The sequence below is a fragment of the Pieris rapae genome, chromosome 18, assembly GCF_905147795.1.
Source record: "Pieris rapae chromosome 18, ilPieRapa1.1, whole genome shotgun sequence".
In the NCBI taxonomy this organism is placed as follows: Eukaryota; Metazoa; Arthropoda; class Insecta; order Lepidoptera; family Pieridae; genus Pieris; species Pieris rapae.
In genome coordinates this window covers 1,807,995-1,831,580 of record NC_059526.1, presented here as the reverse complement: position 1 = coordinate 1,831,580, position 23,586 = coordinate 1,807,995, and the positions used below count along the sequence as shown (strand labels likewise).

The 23,586-nt window shown below is 32.8% G+C and overlaps 1 long non-coding RNA gene across 1 annotated transcript; it reads left to right on the top strand.

The window, feature by feature from the left end:
- Nucleotides 1-749: 749 nt before the first annotated feature.
- LOC123689965 lies at nucleotides 750-22,506 on the top strand. Its single transcript, XR_006750814.1, has 2 exons — nucleotides 750-855; nucleotides 22,458-22,506. It is a non-coding gene; the product is annotated as an uncharacterized LOC123689965 (long non-coding RNA).
- Nucleotides 22,507-23,586: the final 1,080 nt, after the last annotated feature.

The window sequence follows — 23,586 nt, the reverse complement described above, 5'->3', positions numbered from 1 at the left end:
AAAAGAATTTTTTAGAATTCGCTAAAGACTATAATGCCCTTACTAACGAAGCCATAATTGTAATTACGTTCTACTTATTTATACTATGCATTGATATAAAATTGACAACGCTTGAGGTATCTTAAAAAATAAGATTAATTTAGTTTTGATTAAGTTATTTTCCTTACTATATGTATTCTGAAAATGTGTTTGACCTTGAAAAAATGTTTGTATATTTCACGTACCTAATATGTTTACAATTCCCGTTAGTCCCTTTTTTAAAGCAAAGCTTCCTAAATCACTTATAATATTTTTTATAAAATAATTAGTATCCTATTTTGTCCCGTTTAGTTTTGTTTGTTTTCCTTGAAATCTGGTGGAAAAATGGTGATCTGGACACACTTATAATTTGTAATATAATTAGAATGTCAGCTAAAAGCTCTCAAAGTTCTATCGCGAACGATGAAAGCGTAACAGAAAGCTACTAAGAAACGAAGATTAAAGATTCTTAGGCAGTCCCCGAGGCGCTATAAACCTATCAAAATCGGGCCATTAACCCGTGTTGTGGAGTGATTCCATCACTTCGTGGAAAAGCGACAGATCCAACCCATAAAGCTTCAACATTCCGTGCCACTCGGCGTCTGAAATTGATTAAATAGTGCATTTTTCCAGCGGAAGCGAGGCGGAGCGCGGGACGGGGGCAATATGGCGGCATTACGTCACTTTCACAGCCGTCCGTTCAGAATTGGATCAGTGCCTTGCATGCGAGACGAGGATGTGAGCGTCTTTTGCCCCGTGAACGGTACGCGTAATACGTAGTGCTTAGTTCTAGTGCAGTTTTTCAAACGGGAAAATGACGGCGCGAACGGTCAAAACGTAAGTTCTTTTTTTGAATTTTTATGACTTTTAAAAACCACAATTTTTTACGATCTATTGTCTGTGTGGTCGATGGGAATAAAAATAAATTGTCCGTGAGAATTATGAGCTGTGGTCGACATTAATGTTGGGTTATCAATATTCAATACCATCTAAGAAGGCTTTCATTCAACGGCTATCGATTTTAGCCGTTTTCAGGAAATCGCTGCAAGGTTAAACGCATAAAAACGTCCCGTCTAATAGCGAAGATATTTGGCCAAGTTTATGAAAAATAAAAAACATTCTTTATTTAATATTATTATTATTTAAACCAATATAGTCATAATTTTTATAAATGATAAAAAATCTTTTCAAGGTCTAATCCTAAATTCACTGGGTTCATTGATTTTAGCGTAACAAAGACTAAATCAACCTACTTCGTTTCACAGTTTTATATCAGTTACGGGTATATTATTCAAACACATGTTAAAAATCTGTATTCCAGATTAATTGCGATGTAAACTTTTTACTTTAATTACTAAAATCATTCTAAATTTGAAATTCAAACTAGCTAGCTATATTTAGCTTAATAATCTGTTGTCCATCTAATCAAACGGTTCTGGACAGTTCGGTTTATATTACCTATGTACAAAAATAATATTAAAAATTCTTAATTTTTAATGGAAATTATGTTATCATACTTTCGATAAAACGAGTTGACAAATTTGGATTTTATAAAATAATAAGCATAACTTAATTGGAGCTCGTTACAATTTATATTAATTTAATTACATTATGAATATTAAACAAAATTAATTTTCATTACGTAATTTAATCCGAGAAACATTTGGCGTTGACATGCGTAACACACATACAAATAATATTTAAAAAATGTTAAAAACAGATAGATTACACATGATTTGAGAACATTTACCGCTGATAATAGTTATTTAATTATTTGTAGTACATAAATTAAACATTTTGCATGGACACGGTATAACAATTACAATTAATAAATAAATTTAAAAAGGACCCGTTTCGTTATGTATATAACTTATGTAGTACAATACGAGCAGTGTTGGCCTAGTGACTTCAGCGTGCGATTCTCATCCCTGAGGTCGTTGGTTCGATCCCCGGCTGTGCAGCAATGGACTTTCTTTCTGTGTCCGCATTTAACATTCGCTCGAACGGTGAAGGAAAACATCGTGTGGAAACTGGCTTGCCTTAGACTCAAAAAGTCGAGGGCGTGCGTCAGGCACATGAGGCTGATCACTTATTAGATTAACGAATGATCATGAAACAGATACAGAAATCTGAGTGCCAGACCTCAAAAGGTTGTAGCGCCATTGATTTATTTCTCCAATCTAGATTATATAAAGCGTAAATCAATAGAATATAATGTAATCGTGTTAAATATTATAGCATTTTTTTTATTCTCACCCATGTGCGCATAAATTTTTTTTCTCAAAATAATATTATTAGCTAACAAAACATGTCGCTGATAAGTATTCCTCCTTGTTTTCTAAATACTATTAAATCTTCAAATATCAAATAATATTTTCCATTGTACAAGTTATATCCGAGATCTTTTGAGATTAAACTGAAGTTGATAAACTTGAAGATCAAAAGTTAAGTGACCTAAAGTTTGCAAGAAATAACCAAGAGATTCTAAGTTTTAAAGTAATAAACTCGTGTGAGATCTAGAAAGATAATCATTGAAAGAGACGCATTTGTGCGTCTCATACAATACGGGAGATTATGATACAGATGGTTGGAGAGACAATATTACTTGCCACAAAGAATCTGATAAAGTATAAGAGCCAGCAAAGAAAAGCTTTCTATAAATTCCATTAATACATAAGCTAACCATCAAAGGCATCGTAATTGAACCTCCATCTTCTGTAACAAGGCTGGCCACATTTTTCTGTCAGTTGTAGAAGCAAGTTGTTAGACATACCTACTAATTGTTTTTTTATAAATTGAGCGCACATCCACACTTCTTATTTTAATTAATACTTAACTCTGTCCTTGAACTTATGAGTTTTCTGCGAAGTGCTGATGTAATGCTGACTCTACATATCATCGTGAAACTTATATTAGAAAAGTTATAAGATATCTATCTATAAGTCGGTCTCTTCATGATGTACTGTACATTAGTGCACAGCCAGGATATTAATGATCGATTAGACGAACGAAAAATTTTGTCTAAAAAATAAATAAAAAAAATTTGGGGTGGACCACCCTTAACATTTAGGGAAAAATAGATGTTGTTCGATTCTAAGACCTACCCAATACGCACACAAAATTTCATGAGAATCGGTCGAGCCATTTCGGAGGAGTTCGGTTACTAACCCCGTGACACAAGAATTTTATATATTAGAGATATTCGGCGAGATACATTCTTCTTTAACAACTTTGATGAGAGTTGTTCACATCAATACCTGCAGCTAAATTTCATCATCGCCTGATGGAGGCATTGAGTGTCCATGGGCGGCGGTATCATCCGGTGAGCCTCCAGCCCGTTTGCCTCCTGTTCTATAAAAAAAATATATTACGTATTTTTTCGTTTTAAGTTTTCAGATGTGGTAACCAAGACTTATTAAATAATGAAACCAATGCGTACTACATAAATCGTTACAATAAAACTTTAAGACAAATGAAAAAAAGTGTACCAACCGCTTACAAAATTAATAAAAGTTGCGAAATGACAAATGACAGCTGTCAACTTTACATTTGTCATTCTGAGGCTGGCGGGCGATTAGCTGCGATTTCATTTTGACAGATGTTACAATGATCCAATTCTATTGTTAAATCGTTTTGCAGGCATGCGCTAGAATCGTGCAATCGTGTATTCAATTAACTTTTAGCCGTTTTAATATTTTGTGTTATTAATGGGAGCTTTATTAAATTGTTTTTAGTAGATAATGCTTATTTATTCTACTATATTTCTCCACTTTTCCGTGCCTGTGCATAGAATTTAATTCAAACCACTTTTTCTTTTTTCAACATAAATAACATAAATTTCATATAAACACTTTATATATACGTTCTAGCTTTGACATTAACGCTAAACTATGTGTATGTGTTTTTGATTTGCATAAAATCTCCATTTTCCAAGGCCTAAGTCAACAGTTCCTGGCCATACGTTTCATCGGCTCCCTATCATGAAGTTATGGTCGACTACACACGATACCATTCAGGGGTGTGAGTATATGAAACAAAAGGCGAACGGAGTTCCGTTCAATTGTCACTGTTCAACAGCTCCTCAAAATTGACATCTGACATGATGTGTCATCTCATTACGTCTTTTTGACCCCCTTTTTTAAGTATACATATACTTCCCTGCATAACTCCGTCTAGGCATAGATCTCTTCCATCTTATTTTTTCTTTTTTCTTTAGCTCCGAAAAAATAAAATCATAAACTCATTTGTGAGTCATTACATCTCAGTTCTATCAATAATTTTCAATATTTGACAATTTACAATCGAACGTTTCGTTTTACGTTCTCATCCCCAGAACCTTTTAATTTCTTCTCATATGTGTATGTGTGGGCTGACCATAGACTAGTCTTAAGTCATTCATTATGTCTTATCCGTACTGTTTCGCCTCTTTGTGTTAAGTTTACGCTGTAATGAGTTTAATTTAAAGCTTCGTTTTCTGTATTCACTTCGGAAGTAACAATTTTCTTATGACAAAACCCACATTTTCCTCAATACAAGAGAATTCACTTCTTATTATTTTGGAATGATAAAATTTTCTCCATTTTTCCTTATCTCCTTTGAGTTGAATTTATAATAAGAGTTCGCAGTCGGAATAAAACGAACCGGTAAAATGGGATAGAGCTGAGTGGTTAGATTCAATGTGTGTGTTGTTTAAATACTGAAAAAAAAACGGCATTTATTTTACACTTGCTAAAAAATGTTTCTAGTATAGTTATTTATTTTATTGCTATGTTCGAAAATTCATCGATTGGATTAAGTAAAACGAAGTGAAAAATTTCACTTTATAATTAATATAATTAGAATGTGAAAAGTTATAAAATTATTAATTATAGAAATATCTATTAACTCGTTAACTATTAGTATTCTTTTCATTAAATTCTATATGATGTATATTGAAATTCAAGTATATAAATCCAAAATCCAGTTAAAATTCCTAGCCTCAACTAAAACTAGTGGCGCCTTTAGGTCTGGGCTTCAGATTCCTGTGTTTGTTCCAAGATTTGTTAATCTAATACACACACGCCGTCGACATTTTGAAGTCTAAGGCAAGCTGTTTTTCTCAGGATGTTTTGCTTCATCGTTCGAGCGAATGTTAAATGCGGACATATAAATCGGTCCATCGGTGCAGAGCCGGGTATCGAACCTACGACCTCAAAGATGAGAGTCATATGCTGAAGCCAATACTACTCCAGTCCCAATTACTCACATATTTCCTTGCTAAACATTTTTTTTGTTTTCATATAATTATCAAGAAAATGTAATAAAACAATATCTCATAAATATTAAACGCTTAACACAGAACAAAGGAGTTTTGTTTTGCTGACTTAAAGATAACAAATGTCACTGAGAATATAATATAGAAATTATTTCTGATCGAATTATTTATTAGAAATGTAAATAAAATTTTGTGCGAATTTAGAGTGTGTGGCACTTTTAAGCCCATTTTACAAACTTTTGTCGGGCACCACCACCTTTTAGGCCTTGGCCTCAAATTTTTGTGTACTTTCTGTGATCACGTTAGTGATAAATCTTCTGTCGGACACTAATAAATAGGTCTATGGCAAGTCGGTTTCCTCACGATATTTTCCTTCAAAGCCTTCCAGTACAAAGACGAGAAAGATGGGAGTTGCACGTTCAGGCCAACACTTGAAACCCAATGTCGCCAGATTATTTGCACCGACTCAGCAATTAAAAAAAATATTATAAAAGTTTGTAAAGGCTGTGATATGGCATCTTTTTCAAGAGAAACTATATATATTATGATATACTTGACTTGAGAGTAACAACAATTCGCAATGCACTATTGTCAAATTATACTATACGAACACGAGGTCACCACAATCCTAAAACCACTATAGTATGACCCCCGGCTTACTATACAATACCTTCTATCTGTCCACATGTCTTTATTGTCCAAGGGGGGCGGGGATTCTTCTTTACTGGTTTGTAGTGGGCGTTCGACCTACATAATTATTACTGGGATGCAATGCGACCATCAGGCGCCGCGAGCCTTGTGGGCGAGTACAAACGAGTACAACAATCATTATTGAATCAATCTTTACACAGAACAATAAATATTTGAAAGTTTGACAGCGAAAAGGTCATCTACCTTTGATTACACAGTTACTAAGTGACCTATAAGATGTTTGTTTTAAACATGCATCTTGTAAGACGAAATAATTGTAATAAAGTTACCTACATTTATACAGGGAAATCCTAGTGTTAGATCAATTTTGTCACTACCATATATCTGTCATCGATATTATTATTACATAGATGTAAATATATAGACTAGTTGTCTATTTAAACAATGTGATTGTTTCTGAAAGGACAGAATAAATTATTCAAATCAACAGATAACAAAATGGAATTTAACTGTAATTGGCGATCCTGAGAATGCAGCCTCATTAATCTAGTTAAAATCGGTTGCTGCTTAATTATTTAGATAACGGTTGAAAACTTTTGAGCAATTAGTATTGGAAACTACTGAAAATATCTTTCTATATCTAAATATATAAATAAAACAAAGTCTTGTTACACCATTTACAACTCAAGATCGGTTGAATCGATGTTAGTTATCTCTTTCGTTTGTTATTTTCTCGGAGAAAAATCCACCAAAAAGATGGATGCCTGATCTCTGCTCAGAATAGCAAAATAAGTAATAAAACATAGTATTAGTTATGGAATAACAATAAATTAATTAATTTAACGCATGCAAAGAACATCTGTTAACAAAACTACGTGAAATTCCAATGTTGAGGTGAATGATGAGATGCATAACCAGGCTTTCATCTTAATCGTAGACACTCAAGACAAAACCTCATCAAAAATGTTGATCAGGTAGTGATCAATATCGGAATATTGGCGCTACAGAGAAGAGGCCTAATGTGTAAACCTGCCATTCTTCTTTGCAAGCAATTAAACATTGCCGTATTTGCAAGAAAAGTTGTATTAATGTTATTAGCCTTACCCTAAATTATGTTTAACTAAAGTTATTAATAGAGGGAGGCGGAACGAAGTAAGACGGATCAGCAGTTTACAATATTTTAAAGCTATTGATTCAAATTGAAACAATATTTTTGATTTCCATTCTCCTTCAGGCCTCCTTTATTGTAATATTAGAATTGAATTTTACGGGTTTACATGCAGCAGGTATTGAAGATCTATGTGAGAGGCTGGTGCATAGCCAAAGCATGAGTTTGTTTGTGTGTGAATATATGTAAGGGTCTACCATAAATGGCTGAGGATGACAAATTTTCTGTTGCGTCGTTATCAAAGCTTTTTAGAAATTTGGAAACATGTCTTTTACATTATCTTACGCTACGACCGAAGTAACGCGGAGACCAGATACATATACATATATATATATACATCTTTCTCAACCTCGCACTTGGTTTAGTAAAAAGGTCTCTAATCTTATCAATAATACTTACCTATTGTTATCACATATTATCATAACCATACTTTCGCCTTTCTTTACATTGTCTACTTGCTATACCAAAATGTTTTATTCATTTTGTAGTAAATGTAAATTTACAAATAACTTGTTCTGAAGTTCATAAATGTACTTGTTTACCTATATGAATAAAGTTATTTTGAGTATGAGTATTTTTTGATTATAAAATTTATTTTTCCCCAAACTTTTTTGTGTCGTAGACCCCTTGCCATGTTTTTCCGTGTTGGGTAGATCCCCTACTTACCTGATATTTTGATTTCCTGTAAATTTCTTACTGTATAGAACTTTAGTGTTAAAAACTTAAAGCAAAAACATATGTTAATTTATACATTTATTAATTGATTTTTTTTTACAAGTTTAAAATGTATTGCGACCACAAAGCGAATACCAACATCCTACAACTTACACAATTTTATAAACATATATAATATTTTTTTACTTCATAGGTACTTTTATAAAAAATGTATGTTTGATATTTGATAGTATGATATAAGTAAATAGGTACTATCAGTGTATGTGTTGAGATCCACTATCATGGACCCCAATTTTCATTTCATGGAACCCAATTTCCTTTTCGCTGACATAGACCCCTTGCAGGTTGTCATAGACTCCTAGGGGTCGATATAGACCACTTTGAGAATCACTGCACTAGACCAACAGAATGACGATTTGTACAGTATGTTAAAACGAATTGAAATTATGAATAGAAAACCTTTAGAAACCTTGAGCAACGCTTATATCTGATAATAAGGTTTTATGTAAATAGATAACGATACTGATAGCATACATTCATGACTCTAATTACTGTAATTTACATATCCTTTAAGATTTTCTTTGGATATAAAGAATTGAATTGTATAATAGTTTTGTTAGTTACAAATATTATTGCAGTGTTTTGGGAGCTAAAACTTTTACATATGAAATATAACTTTAGGGCGATCAAAATGTAAAGGAAAAGAAAGGGTTGTCTAATGTTTTTCCACAACTTATTGTACCACCAATACGACTTAGGGTCCTAAAAGAATCGTGCGTATCAGTCTTTAGAGGCCGACAACGCACTTCCGAGTGACAGTCATTTAACAACAGGTGAGCCTCCTGCCCATTTGCCTAAATAAACAAAATATGTTAAAAAAACTGTATATGTATATTAAAACAATTTTGTGCTCTGTAAATACTTAAGAACCATGTTGTATATTAACCACTGAGCCATGGAGACGGTATGTTGTTAGTTTCTTTAATACATATGAAAAAATATTTGTTAAGATGTTTTAATCGATTTTTAATTTGTTAAAATAGGAGTAGCTTATTAAAATTAAATGCATTGTGTATATTGCACGCGAGTGTACATGCGCCCGCGCAAGTCGATGAGTCAGCGAGCGCGTGTTTGCTGCATCTGCCGCGGTCCCACGGTGGGGCGTGAGGTCAAAGGTTGTTATCAAACTTCGTAATTAATATTGACTATAGGGGCTATATAATTAAAAGTTCAGTATTTTTATTTAATTTTAGAATTCGGTTTGACGACCAAAATCAATGTTATTAATTTAATTGGACATCGGAAGTGTATACTGAGTAAATTTTCAAATGCCGTTTTTGGTTACATCTGAAGTCATCACAGACTAAATCATCACAACCTGCGCTTTTACACTGTATGTTCCTCATATTAATACTACAACACATTGGACACTCATAATACCAAAAACGTTCCGAGAACGCCGCCTTATCCTTAGATAGTAAAATGAATCAATCAAGTCAAAAAATTACCAGCTCGACTTCCCCTTTGTTTAAACTAACTGTTCTGTTCAGCTGTGAAGCTTGTAAAACAAAAGAAGACACCCGCTGGCGCTTAGCATTCCAGATGTGGTGTTATCTTTGCATGCTTCGTATAGAGAAAGAGGCAGAAATTAAAGTTTTGAATCAAGTCGCATTCTTCTTCTTCTTGTAGTGACCCTCCAGTACTGGATGTTGGCGGTCAGCTCATACTTCTTATCCTTCGCCAAGCACATCAGTTGTTCTACGCTGACCACTCCCGTCGATTCTCTTATATTGCGGAGCTACGACTACCTCCTTCTGTCAGCGCATCTTTTCCCCTCGACCTTGCCCATCATGATCACTTGAAGAAGATTACATTTCGTGTCGAAGGTCATAATCCCAAGCAAGTTATCTTCTTCTTTTTAATGGTCAAAGGTTGGTGAGTCTTTGGAATCGTTTGGCGCGCCGAAGAAATTCTTCGTTCGTGTCGCATCAAACAAAAGAAATTTGCGTCCCTGAGCATGTACGACATGGCTGCTACCACCTCCATCAATTAATTATAATGGGTAAAATCCAGGAAAAACGTGTTGGTTGAAGGAATAAATGGTCGTAACGGGGGTGGGCGGGTATTGCAACCCGGATGGATTCCTGCATCTATCACAGGATCAGATATGCTGAAGCACCAAAAGAAGATCAGTTAAACAATTAGTCTCGACATTCCTGTCCTTTAGTCAATGTAGGCGACTCAAGAGCTTCAAAATGCATTGTTATATGTCTTTATGTCACTCGCCTTACAGAAACCGGACATATTTTTATTTCACAGTTAACAGGCGGGTCGAAAACTAGTTTTCTAGTTGTCAACATAGTGAAGGTTGGTTTAGAAAGGATGACAGAATCGGAGTCAAATATTTGGCGAATTTACTATCGAATAACGAAATACTGGGTCAAAGTCGACACGATACAAAAATATTGTATTTGCTAAATATCATTTGTTACGACATATTTTTAACTTATAGAAGTTTTAGCGGAATGTTGTATTTATTTTTAGGTTCATTTCTGATTTAACCCTGTATTGTTGTTTCTGCACGTTTTTGCTTCTTTATTTTTGATTTTTGTGTAACATTTTAAAAAGAGAGTATTGTATTTTTACCATGGTTTTTTATTATTTTATATAGCGTTGTACAGTAATTTTTTCTATTTAATTATGAGATGCATGACTTTTTTAAAGAGATTTTGTGTTCTTCACATATTTGTTTGCTTCTTTATAAAAGAGTTATAGTAGATTTTTGTGTTTTATTTTGAGTTAGGCACATGATTTAAAACTAAGAAACGAATGTGCCTAACTTTCTGTTAGGCACATTCGTTTCTTTCTTAAGTTAAAACCCTCTAATCCTTGGCTTACCTTACTAGTGATAAAGCTGATGTAAAATTGAACTAAATGTAAAATTTAATTAAGCAAAGATTTGATTATATTAGCACAATTTTAATATCCTTTTAATGGAACAGTATTAATAAAAAACAAAAGGCTAATTTTCACTGTTTAACAATGAATTAATATAACCCTTAAAACCAAAATTTCTTCATAATAAAACTGAAGGATTTCATAAAAATTAAATTACTTGTGGTTAAAGCTGTTATAAAAATGTTTGGTTTTTGTATGTTCGTTAACCAGCTGTTAGCGCAGCTGCATATATGATAACAATTTAAAAATAACTTTTGGTTAGACCCCTTTACGAAAGATTAATATAGATTTGTATTTCGTAAACAAATAAATGGTTCCCTTATTGAAGTGAGTAATCCTAATTTTATGTTTGTACTCCATGGTTGTTAAACAATCTGAGTGACTAGCTTCGATTATGGTGAAAAAATATTACTGCAGATTTATCGTCTATGGTAAAATATAAAGAAATTATAACAAAAAAATAAAAATTGTACTTGATTGAATAACTACATATATATTTATTTTATAAATAATTCTAATATACAAAAATGACCTTAAAATGTAACTTAAATATTATTAAAAAGAGTCCCTTTAGGCAGGGTTCCGAAGATACTGACAGCGTTGCCCCTTTGAATAGCTAGACTAATTCTTTGTCCAAGGTAGAAAAAGTGACATCTTTATATATATTTATATATCAATCTGTGCGTTTGTTTATAGTAAAATTCCTCCTTAACATCTAAAACGATTTATGAAATTTGTGAAGTGGAGCTGAAAATGTAGTATTACAATTAGATTTTTATATGACGTGTACAGGACAACTTTTCTTTCCTATATACCACGATATATGTGGGATCTCTTTTTCTTATATATAATACAGTAGGTATTAACCATAGAGAATGTTCCGTAGTTGTATATTAATGTAGAGAACGATGAGGTATTTGCTACCGAGGCTAATATATGAACTACAGTTATTAGATATATAGATAGTAAATTGAAAAACGTTTTATATGTATTTGTCGCCTAAACAAGAATGTTATATTTATACAAACCAGAGTGGTTTTGATATATAACATATCATGATTTTATTATATTATTCTTTAAAATAAATACATTTAAAATACCGTCTAAATATAATATTTAAGCTTTATATAGTATACTCTAGAGTTATACAGTATCTTTAGTGATATATTAATCTAAAGTTATTCTTGTTAATGAATTCTTTCCGTCGTATTATCATAAAATACAGATTATTTGCTTAAGAGAATTGTGATATAAATCAAATGTTAACAGGATACATGAATAATTTAGTTTTGGTTCGAATTAATTCTCGATTTACTTATTAATACACTATTATACTAATTTCATGAACAGTATTGACCAGTAGTGGTTTCAGCAATAGCGATAGCGAAGCATACCCGAGACTGTAGCAATTTTCTGGACATTCTGTGTGCGCATTTTTTATTTTGTGTGATTATTTTTTACTAATCTGTTCCTGTATTCTTGACGGGCCAAATATATGGGGCTCATACTTCGTCGAGGTCATCTCAAACAATAAAATAAAAATAAAAAGTTATTTTTTTCATTGCTCAGTATTCTTTTGTTTAATATATTTTGGAGATGAAGAAACCACCCCAAAATTGCGGGGACTCATTAAAAATGAGTTGGGGCATACTGTTTGTTACATATTTTTATAGTACAAGGGCAAACGGATAGGAGGCTTATCTGATGTTAATGGAAACCGCCGCTCATGGACACTCACACTACCAGTAGATTCGCAAGTGCGTTGCCGGCTTTTTAGGAATTGATACGGTCTTATCTTGAAGAACTAAGTCAAGTGGTTCGGAAACACCTTCGTGAGTAGCTGTTTGCACTCATGAAACTCAGTCACAGATATTAATGCAGCACGATGATGAGCACTCTCCGTGGTAAATGCGGTAGAAGATGCAGAGCAACCCTACATTTGAAGAATCACGTTGCCTTTTAGTTTCAGAAAATTTTTATGGATACACTTTTGCACACTTGGCAGCCTACATGACTTCCATAGTCACATACAGGTTAAATATTCACTATTATTAGAATTATCATTAAATAAATTCAAAGCCCTCCTTAACAGTAAATTAATTAATAAAGCTTTTTATAAATGAGACGACTACTTAAATTATCCTAATCCTTGGGATTGATTTGCTTCAATTCAAACAATTTGTTTTAAAAACTTGGCGATTGAAAAGAGTGGGGGAAAGTTTCTTGCCAGTTGTTCTTGCCCGCTCTACGCCCTTGACTTGCGAACTGGTAGTAAATGTAAATTAACAATTAATTTAATTTATTTGACGTTTATAACTGTACTTGTTTACGTATATAAATGAACATTGTTTGAGTTTGTGTTTAAAATAACATCCAATTTTTTAATAGGTTGCCATTAAATACAAAAAACAGAAAAGAGGACATAATTTTCAGATAAGTTTTATCGACAATAGAAAAGTTTTAGTGAAAAACTAAAACTATTGATAGTATTGGAGTGATTTAGCGCTTCCTTTGTGCGGAAAAGCCTCCTCGGAGCTTTTTGTTGAACTTTTTGTCATTATATTAAACTTTCTCTGACAGTTGAGTTACAGAAAATGCTTTTGGCTCTGCGTAAAAGATTTATTCGATTTTGTCTCTAATACAAATTATTATAATTATTGAACATAAAGCAAATCTCATTTCTGGGTATTACCGTAAACACTTTTAGGGCTTCTTTTAAAAGGCCGCCGTTCCACAACTCAGCGTTTTTCAAGACAATTTTTGCCGCGCACCACCGCTTTGTGGAACCAGCTGCCCACTGAAGTATTTCCGAACCATTTGTTTAGAAAGAAACTTAGGGTAACTTAGGTTAAGAACTTAGGGGCCTTTAAGACCGTACCAATTCTTTAAAGCACGGCAACGCACTCGCGAGACCTCCTGCATTGAGACTGTCCATGAGCTGCTCGTTTGCCCCCTGTTCTTAAAAATAAGGAAAATAAGTTTATACGCTGTTGTTTGGGGCTTAAGAATGCCGGTTCGATCACGATTTTACTCCAACATAGATAAATGCACATAGAAGACGCAGCCGGGGTTCGAACCTTCGAATGAGAGTATGCTGAAACCAAAAGGCCAATAAATAATATTTATAACATTTAAATTAATTATCTTTCTTTTTTTAATATTGTAAACGTTTTAGGAAACAGCAATATCGTGTTGTCGAATTGTACCGTGTGTATCAGTCCCTTTCTATTACAACGTAATCACTATTTGACAGAAAGAGACGAAAGACTGCAATTAGACCAATTTAATTCTCAAATTAATCAATGTAACATAATATGTTTTATTTCAGTAGAAGGCGCTTTGGGTAAATTTGTGGTAATGCTAAACGCCCATAGGTACGAAATATCAGATTTTAATTTGCTACAAAACACAAATAAAATCTTTATAAGGTTATCTACCTACTAGTGTTATATGAGTGACGCAAGCGCATTGTAAACCCTCATTATTGTTAACTGGCTGCGCCTGCAGCGTTTTATATCCGTTTCAATTAAATTATAATTCGACTAGAATAATTATTAATTACGACTAATAAGTGTCATGTTTCATACAGAAACCGATTTCTTTAATATCTGTTTTTTGAGGTTCATTTGCCGCGCACCACTATGTGGAACCAGCTACCTACTGAAGTATTTCCGAACCAATTTGACTTGGGTCCTTCAAGAAGAGCTTATTATTTCTTTAAAGGTCGGTAACGCACTTGCGAGCCCTCGGCCAATGTGTGTCTATGGGCGGCGGTAAAACTTAACATCAGATGAGCCTCCTGCCCAATTTTGCTCTTATTACAAAAAAAAATGAATAGAATATTAGTAAAAAATGAAACCGCCTCAAAATACTAAAAAATATTAAAACCTTTATATTTATATTATAATATAATTATATTAGATTGAATTTGGTTTAAATGTAAGGCGCAAAGGGCCTCCTTACATAGGCCTCCGCTGACATTTAACTAACGTGCCCCATCTCGCTTGTTGACCTCTTCTAGTGCGTACCTGCGTATTAGTCTAAAGTTCTTTCACTTATAGAAAGCCACGTTATTTGTGTATGTATTTGTATATTATTAGACAGACACTCATCGTATGTAACTCTCAACTGTAACTGGAAAAAAACGGACAAGGAAAGCTTCGAATAGAGCAGAGTTGAATGAAATGAATGTCTTTGCCCAACTTTGGCCCAAGATGGGTTTCCGGTGTCACCGACTCACTAGTCACTAGTCTGAGATTTAAAAACTTCTACAAAAAAGCGACACCCAAGTCTAACTTTTATATTATTATACATATATATATATATAAAAATTCAAACTCTAAAACTTAATATATCATGATCGTGATGAAAGTTTAAGTAGATGAATTTTCAAGGTTTGCGGGTCGCTTGTATTCTAGAGGGTATTAAAACTATTGTATCGATCTGTTTCGTCAATTACAGATAATTGTATTCCCTTGATAGATGCGGGGCCGCTCGATAACGTTATCACACGTTTTAATTAAATTTAACTATAAAACTCTATTGGTGAATGGTTTTGTATTTATACACAGGATTTATAAATGTGTTATATGTATTACATATACATTTAAGTACCTACGCTTCATAAACATTAATACAAACCACAGCGGTTTTCTAATGTAACATTTTGTAATATAATATATTATTTTGTAAAATAAAGAGAGAAAAAAATACTTATATATCCTGTGCGTCCTTGAGCAGAAAGGCCTCTTATACATGTCTCCACTTATTTATATAATGTTATGTTTGTTATATTTTTGTACATCATATTATATAATATATGTGTCCCTCCAGGGGTAAGGCGGTGTTACCCGTCTACCTATTTTCTTCTTTCTCATCTCGGGACTATTCAGTAGTTAATCTTGTCCATTTCTTACATCTCTTCAACATTTTTACATCATGTAACCAACATTATGTAAATGTTGAATAAATAATTACATTTATTCAACATTTACATTACATTAATTTAGCATTCGTTCCATAGCAATTAACAATTAATTATCTCGCATTTATTGTAGGTAGAGTCAAAATAGAATCCTCTGATATATTTTTAAAAAAAGAATACCGATGACCCACTGAACCATGGAGGCGGAAACAACACGATTAAAACCTCAAAGTTCTACGAATTATAATTATATCGTACTTCTAATTACAAGAGAGTTGGATAGGTTATCATGAGCGTTCTAATATTAATTTAAATAATTTCAAAGGCAATTATATATTACATAAACATTGTTTTATAGTAAAAACTTAAATAATTAGAAATGAAACGGGCGGTCATATCTTTATAAGAGTTTTCAGGCGAAAGGTTTGCCGTATTCAACGAAGAGCGGTTCTACTTGTCGAAGACCAGTCACTATCCGACAGGCTAGATATCTTTTCCGTTGATAGTTATGTGGGGTCTCTCTGCATCTTCTAACGCATTTACCACCGATAGTGTTCAGCAGGGTTGTTCGGATTTATACCTGCAGCTGTGTTTCATCATTGACGTCAAAGCAGAATGCGAAAATTCAACCCGTATCACCTCGACGTACGTCATTCCACAGCTGAGTGTTTTTAAGGCAGTTTTTTAAAAGGCCGGCAACGCACTCGCGACTCCTCGGATTGAGAGTGTCCACGGGTGGCGGTATCATTTAATAACATCAGATAAGTCTTTTGCCTGTAATATAAAAAATAACTATATATATATAACTGACTATAAACGAAATCTAAACGCTATATTTTCACTTAATTTTATTGTGTTAATTAAATTTGACCAATAAGCATTTGAAGAGCGAAGTCCCGTACAACAGCTAGTCATACTCCCAACAATAGGTAACACTTTTGTACATTAACACTGTGTACACACGATATCTCCTAGATAAGGTTATATACACAATGATAGGCTATTCTAATTTAGATAATGGCCGACATGACGTAGGCTTTATTAGCTGACAAAGGATTAAAATGTAACACGCTAAATCGCTGTCAGTTTTAAGGAATTTAGGTTAAAAACATGAAAAAGCTTTAAGATAAAATGTCTTTGTAACGCTGTACTATACGTTTGTGGTTGGCTAGGAAAGACCTGAGTGAAGCCTGCAAAGAGGTTCTATTTTAAGTTAGTAGTTTATAAGTAAATTAAGTTTTAGTTTTTACGTGGAAAATAATAGAAATACTACCAATCAACATATAATCTGCCAAATTACTATTCTGTGGGGACTTCCTTGTGAAGTCAATAAACCTACCTTCTTTTACTGAGGTGCACTGCCTCCGAAAGTCGTGAGACTTGAGCTCTGCTATTCAAAGCCAGGGTTTGAAATACCCACTAAAACGATCTCCAGCATTTCTTACAAGGTCGAGAGGTTATGGGGTCGCTCTCGCATTCTGTCAGGCCCTCAGCACAACGCTCTACCTTAAACTTCTGGTGGCAGCTGTTTCAGGTTTTCGATATTAAGTATCAAAACCATTGTTGAACTATGGAATAGTGTTGTCAACATAACAATTGTCAGTTAGCACTTCAGCGACTTTTTTTTGGTACTGAAATATAGAGTATGTACAATATTCTTAACCTACATACTAATAATAATTAAAAATATATAACATAGTTCCTTTGTACAAGGCTTGTATTGCAATATTCGTTCAGCGAGGAAAGCTCTGGTGTCACCGGTACTTCTTCCAGGCGCCCACAAAATCTTTATCTTTGAACTTCATAGCCCAAGAGCACTCCATATAACTTCGCCCATGACCGATTCCAAGAGCGTGACCAACTGTAATAAGTATATTATAAATAATATTAATACCATTGTTCAAATGTTAATTTGATTATGCGTATCGAGTAACGAAAATGAAAAATTCGTTCCACTTTGTTTTAATATATTGTTTTGGATACGGTAAATGCGGTACTAGCATTTCGCAATAAACTTATTTTTTATAAGACGTTTTGTTGATCAAACTTTTTGGTCACTCTGCAAGCTGACAATTGACAACTGACGAAACTTTATAAGCCAATTTAATATCGTGTTTACAGATTATAGAGTTCATCGCATCAGTTAGAATCCCGTGAACCAATAGATTTTCTGTCTATGTGCTTATTTTAGAACGTACGTTGAATGAAAACATCCTAAGGAATGTCTTAGACTCAAAAAGAAGACGTCGGTTATCAGGCATAGAAGACTGAATCAGCTAGTTGCCTATTATATTATAAACAAATGATTACGAAACGGATACAGAAATCTGACCACAGAGCGCAGGTTGTAGCGGCAATGTTATTTTAAATAAAATTCATGTACTACAATACTTAATCTAGTAGAATTAATAGAAATATGAATCTTCCCAGAAAAGTAGTCCCACAGCTAGCAATAAGAATAGCAAATAGGACTCCAAATAAAATGGGCGATAATAATATTCCTTTAAAAAACCTGAATGAAGAAAATGCTTCGCAAACTAGAAGGAGATAGACGCAACAACCGTCCCTGTCACACTTAAGGCGCAGTTTATCTCATTAAATAATCCACTTATTGTTCGTGAAGTTCGTTTGTTCAAATAATTAGGTCGCTTTAATAAATTATACTTTGTACCATTTGTGAAATTCATTTAGCTTTTTCTAAAATAGGCTTAAAACTTATTTAATTAAGAAATGTTCAGCTCTATTTAAAATTATGTATTATTTAGTATGATGGTTCTTTTCTGAGGTTGTAAATATAGTAGTAATAGTAGAACTGGGTTGGCAGTTTCTCTTCTCCCCTTCTAGTGCCAAAGAGCTTTATTAAAGACATGAATATACTTAAATTTGATGACACTATATTTCATGCGATGCCAAAATACCTGGTATCGAAGGCTGATACTTTTAGTTATAAACTATAAAATATACGAACGAAACTTGATTACGATATGGACTGAAATATATTGAATTTAAAATTCCGTATCTGCACTATTTGTTCTATGGACATATCAAAGGGAACGCTTACGTATGAATAAAGTCAATCCGAGCATCAATGATTAATCGGTCACGCTTGGCGCATTAACAGGCACAGATTATGTATATACAGATGCGATAGAATGACACATTAAAATAAAAATGAAGATCGTGTTTATTTATTTTTAAAATTATTCATAAACACTGTTGCATGTACAGATACAATACAATTGGCATAATTAAATAAAAAGGCGGGCAACTGGCGGTTCCAGTCAACCACTGTGAGAAAAAAAATAGGATAAGCGAAAGAAGTGCAAAAATACATGAGACATATAGTTATTTAGACTAAACTATTGAAACAAAAGCAATTAAAACTTATGTTAACAGTTAACAGGACATCAAAACAAAGGACAGATGAATTACGATAATTTAGATAAAAAAGTTAAGGTTATTATAGTAACTCTTCATCTTTTAAAGTATTTATGTTTCTGATTGTTATTTGTCTTTCACACCATGACATCACCCGAATTAGGTATAAAGTAGTATTACTTATTCAAATATATTTAATTATTTCTTTCTTTCTCAAACCTTTTCTAATATAATGTACTCCGTCTTTGGCTATAGTTTTAGTATTTTTATTGACTGTTCTTCTCTTCCGTTCTACGCCCTAGATTTGAGAACTGGCAGTAAATGTAAAATTAGAAGCATTTAATATTATATATTTCTTTTTTTGACGTTCATAAACGTACATTATATACATATATATATATAATGTATCTCTCATATATATATATATATATATATATGTATCTCTTATATATATATATATATTCCTGTATATTACTAAAAGTACCATTCATTAGTGTTAGTCATAGTGTACGTAATGACTTCTGAGTAATATATGTATAATATTATGCAATCAATATTTCAATAATTGTATGTGCTAAATCACTATATCTCATATATTTCACCAACATCACCTTGATGACTGGAAGTCTTCCACGGGCCATTTCACCAGGCATTTTCTTTTGCGAACTAACCGTGGAATCGACTCCCGTTGGGGTCTTTCCTTAGAGATACGACCTCCAACTGTTCAAAATTCAAATATACTCCTCCCTCAAAAGCCAGCAACGCACCCTCTAAAAACGGTTGTTTATGGGCAGCGATGACTGCCCTATTTCGGCGTCGCGGATGCTGGTTTTATAAAAAAATATATTTCATATAATACTAACTTTCCTTTTATAATAATTTTGTAATAAATAATCCTTACAAAACACAGAAGTTCTAGATAGATCTTATTTGATTAAAGCCGCGTTTCCATTATGCAAGTACTTGAATGCATGTATGACGTCACACTTGTGTGCAAGTGAGTTGAATTGGAAACACGACTCAGTTCAACTTGCAACTTGCATACAAGTTAGTTGACTAGTTATACAGTGTTTATCATGAGTAAATGTGCTGTTGTAAATATTAAAATAAAAATATTATGTTTCTGTTTGTATGCCTCCTTGCACTAATTTTTACAAGGTAATTCTGCACACTTCCCTCTATAGACGAGCATTCTTGCGTTTACAATTTGCTTGCAAATGAGTGTTGTGCGTACAAGTTTAAACCTGCATGTAAGTTGCAACTTGTATTCAAGTCACTGGCATAATAGAAACGCGGCTTTAAGGCGAAAAAACAAGATGACATAGCGTCAGGCACAAAAGCCTGATTAAATACTCACGTGTTAAAAAAAGAACAAAGAGATTCAGATCAATCAGATCTGAAAGGCTGAAGTGGTTGTCATATTTGCTAGATTTCAGCGCCTTAGCTAATTTAATCGAGTAATGAAGTATTGAATAGCTTTAAGAAATTATGTTCTCTTAAATGGCCATAACTAAATTTACGACTTCATGTTGAATTGAATTATTAGCTAATAAACAATATCCATTCCCCTTATAAAAATCATGGGATTCCAAGACAAAATGCAACGATTAAAAACGTATGCATTTTATTTTTCGATAATTTTTGCCCATATTATTGTGAGCGGTACTGTGAAAAGAGAAAATTCAGTAATTATCTATGATATATTATATAGACCGAAAGATATAGCAATAGCAAGTAGATTAAAGTTTTTGAAATGATATTATCTGCCAAAGTTCTTTTTTATAATACAGGGGGCAAACTGGCAGGAGGCTCGCACATTTCTTGCAACACCTAGGTTCGAACAATTAAACGATTACACTAAACTTATAATTATCTTTTAGTCGATACCAACTCCGGGGAAATAAATACAGATAATACAACTTTTTTGACATTCAACACCTTTTGTCTTCAGTCACCGTGACCACGCAAATAAAATAAATTTAAAATTATGTAATAATTATGAGTTTTCAATAAAAATACATAGCTTCAAACCGGTAAAAAAGTGTTTTCTTTAATTGTTTATGTTCCGATTCTAAGATTAGATATTTACGTCAACCCTTATTAAGCAACATGGCTTGTTGACAATCATTAGCGTTACAATTTAAAGGGTTATAGTATGGTAATGAACTGAATCTCATTATATTTGAAAACATTGAGACGAGGGGTATAATTACTTATTAATATTCTTGAATAACTTAATTTGGTGGTACATATTATAAATGTTAGAATATTATTTAATATTTATTTATTTGCGACTTTAAGGGTTTGTTCTAAATTGGTTGTTGGTTCTAAATTTTCTATTTAGTTCTATTTAGTACTTATTCGTAGGATAAACACTATTGTTGCGTTTCACGACTGTCAGATAGCGCTATTCGTCATGAAACGCGATGTCTCTTATTCGGAACTTTTATCTTCCGAATATTTTGTCTTGTCTATGGATAAAGTACCAAATAGCTATTATTTGGTACTTTATCCATACAAATTCAAAAATCATTTATTCATGTAGGTAAAATAATGTACACTTATGAACGTCAAAAATGAAATATACATTAACTGCTTCTAATTTTACATTTACTGTCAGTTCTCAAATCAAGGGCGTAGAACGGAAGAGAAGAACTGGCAATAAACTCTCCGTCACTCATTGTACATTGTGAAACAGACCGATAAGGATTACTATTTGAGATTATGATAATTGGAGTTTTATTTTTGTCAAAAATTACGTGATACCTACAATAAACACTTACTCAAAGAGACCAAAATCAAATAAGAGGAAAGACATTTGAGCCGTTAATAATTTGATGTTTGAGATCTTGCTGACTAAAGTTCACTTTTTCAATAACCCCTGATTTACTAGAAATGAGTTGCACCTACCTCCACGGCTTACCTGCTATTTTAATACTCTTGTCAATCTATTATCATTTAATTAATAACATTAATAATAGTTTTTTTAACAATATTTCAACTTTTCGTAATTTTGTTTATCCCTTAATAAGGATAAGTTTCTATATACATACATAATTTTAGTTTAATTTTCTGTTTAATTTTTGTTTTTCTTGTATTTTAAACATAAAAAAAACATCCATCTATGGTTTTGTAAAAACATGTAAATGTGTCATCGTAAATTATAATTCTTACGTGTAACATATACTATTGATATAGATAGCATTACATATCGAGCCTTGTATGTCATCATTTAGCGAACTGTATACTATGTTAGTGTTTGTCGGTTAAGTACAAAGCAATTAGCATTAGGTACGTATATGTTGGTAACCTAGATTTGCTACTTGCAAAGTTATTATTTAATACACATGTAGAAATGTGTCTGTCTCATGTTATGAAACGTAGTTATTATATAATTTCAATAGAAGTTTAATGATAATATCTCTTTTCAGATGTCTTATGGAGCATTCATGACCTGAAACTTGCTAAACTGTGAGGTAAGTTCTTTTATATTTTCGCATATTTATTTTTTCTTAATATTTGCCTGACTTTATATTTGAAAGAAGATATAGTATATATAAGAGATACGAATTACAATATGGACTTGTATGAAGTGTTTATGTATATAAACAGAAACTTAATCTAATTTAAAAATCGAACGAATTATTCCACTCCAATGCCTTCATTATCAACCATCCTTGATATATTATTAAAGAGCTTTAAATTTAAAAATGGAATACTTCAGCCAATACGAGGTCAGTGTTTTCCAAATATAAAAATTCTCCACTGTGGCACAGTGTTTTTATAACATTTTATCAAGCTTATCGTAAAACCTGCGGTAATCCACGTAGTAAATCCTCATCCTTGTTGTCATGGGTAAACTGATACTGCGTACACTAACAATGTGTCGAAATTTTAGACAAAACGCTTATACAGAAGGTATTTTGAGTTCCCGAACAGATATATGCGACGAAGGAATTGTTTTAATATAATATTTACAGGCATACGCTGTAGGCATTAACTTTTATCTAGAAATCAATCATATATCTCTCAACTTTAATTTTAAAGGCCGGCAACGAATTTGCCTACTTGGCTATAAATAAAATATTAAATTCAATCGGAAGTCAAGTCCCCTTAGAGTTCTAACGCACACTATTAAGTATAAAGACCGGAAACGTACTTGCAAGCCTTCTGGAAATGTAAGTGTCTATGGGTTTCACTTTACATCAAGCAAGTATACGTTTCCCTAACTGTAATACTTTAAAAAAAAAGTTTTTACTTTACGTAATATTAACTTTTCCTTCAATTATTTAATTGTTATGTATATTGTGATGTACGGTGTTGACTGTCTTTGTTGCCATAGCAACGGCAAAAATAGAACAAAGTTTTTCAAGGGTTTGATATCTCTCCGAAGATCTTTATCAAACAAATCTATGCTTGAAAAAACTACTAACTTATTTCTAGGCCATATTAGATGTTTAAATGTCCTAACGAAACCAACTTCTTTATTTATTAAACTTTTTTTCCTTTAAAATTTATATAAAAAACAGGTTACACATGTTATTAGGGACAACGGATTGC